A 1,733-nucleotide genomic window follows, 5' to 3' on the forward strand; every position below is an offset into this window, starting at 1 on the left:
TATTTTCGCTTCTGTTCCACCGCCGTCTTCCTCGTGACCTCGCGGAGAGAATTGGAACATCCTGGGTATCTTTGTCGAAAATTTGCAAGTTGCACGACTGTTTTAACTGCTCGACGATGTTATGACCGGATACGACACACCGCGGTAATACCTTCCATTTATTCGAAATAAATATCGGCTTTTCTTCAAAAAGGATTTTGTCACAGAGTAATTATTCAATGTTTGCTTTCTGTAGAGATGATTGAGTTTGCTGTAGTTAATAAAGACTAACAGCTTTTCCGATATTTGCTTATGAAAACGTATGGTGGAATCGATTTAATCGGTTGGTTGATATTCCGCGAGCATATGCGCGCTCATCGATGTGCACACGTATATAGTTTCCGATATTCATTTTGCAAAGATGCAGATCAGGCGCTATTGGCTCTGGCGAAACATTCAATTTTTGCGAGAAAGTCGACGAGCGGTTCTTCTCTCTCTTGAATATTCGTTATTCTTTACTTGGATAAAAATCCAGATCTTCCATACACGTTCAACGTAATTTGTTTGAAACATGCATAGATTCGCTAGTCATATTTTATTAAGTTCTTGCCGATGTAAAGTTTTGAGCTAAGCGTCTGATTTTCGCGTGTAATACTTATTTATTTATTAGCACATCTATGCACTAAAAAAAAACACCGTCTCAAATATTTAGCACCTCTATTTTTCATTTATCTATTTCTGTATCGTTGTAACAGGCTATATTTTAATACAACCGAGTTGTCAAAAAGAGGAATCAAGCGTTTCACCTTCTCTGTTCAGCATATTAAAAATACAGATACTGTCTCGCAAAAATAGCGCTTTTTTCGATCAAAATTGATAAAACGTCATATATAATCTTTTCTATATATGTAAAAGAAAAAAGATTCTGCATATCAAAGTGCCATCAAAAATTAGTATTTTAAAATAAAATAGTAAATCAAGCTAAATCAAGTTTCGAGACAGAATTTAATAATTGGTACGTTATGTTCACCGAATAATTCGTACAAATGTGATATCACATTTATCACCATTAATCGAGAAAATAATTTTTTTTACACATACATCACACAGATACTTCATTTGTGAAAATGAAAGAAAATTGAGATTTATTTACTCTCTTTAAATAAAAGTAAGAAATTTAATACCAATCTTACAAACAAATAAAATTACACAATTGTCTCTCATTTTTTAAATTAAATACTAGAGAAAGATTCAATATAAATTAAAAATCGGTATTTTGAAATATATTTATCATACTTTTTGGTTGATCAGTATAATTTGGACAAACGTTTCGTATGGCAGCGTATTATGTGAAGTATTGGCGCAAAAAGCACGCGGGAAAGCGTGATTTACTTTACAGCCGGGAATGATACTGGGGCGGAATGTAATACGATGTCCAAGTCACTATTGTGATAAGTTAATCACGAGTCGGAGAGTGCGGAATTCCAAGGGTAAATTTTCCAGCAGGTATGAAAGTGCTGCCGGATGCGAGCTGCACAGGCGTGTTTACCCTCGGAGTTTGCGACTTGATAATACGCCATTGGCTTGTTATAACGGTGGGCCGACGTGCATTACGACGGCCCCGAGAAACGTCCCGTTGCTTCAATAAGATAGCTTCAACTCCACGGTCCACGGATTTGCGAAGCTATTCTTAGCTGCAAACAAAGCCGGAAAAATTTGGTAAAAGCTGAGAGAAAAATATCTTCTGTAATTAA

The sequence above is a fragment of the Temnothorax curvispinosus genome, unplaced genomic scaffold, assembly GCF_003070985.1.
Source record: "Temnothorax curvispinosus isolate PA1 unplaced genomic scaffold, ASM307098v1 QBEX01007734.1, whole genome shotgun sequence".
NCBI classification, from domain to species: domain Eukaryota; kingdom Metazoa; phylum Arthropoda; class Insecta; order Hymenoptera; family Formicidae; genus Temnothorax; species Temnothorax curvispinosus.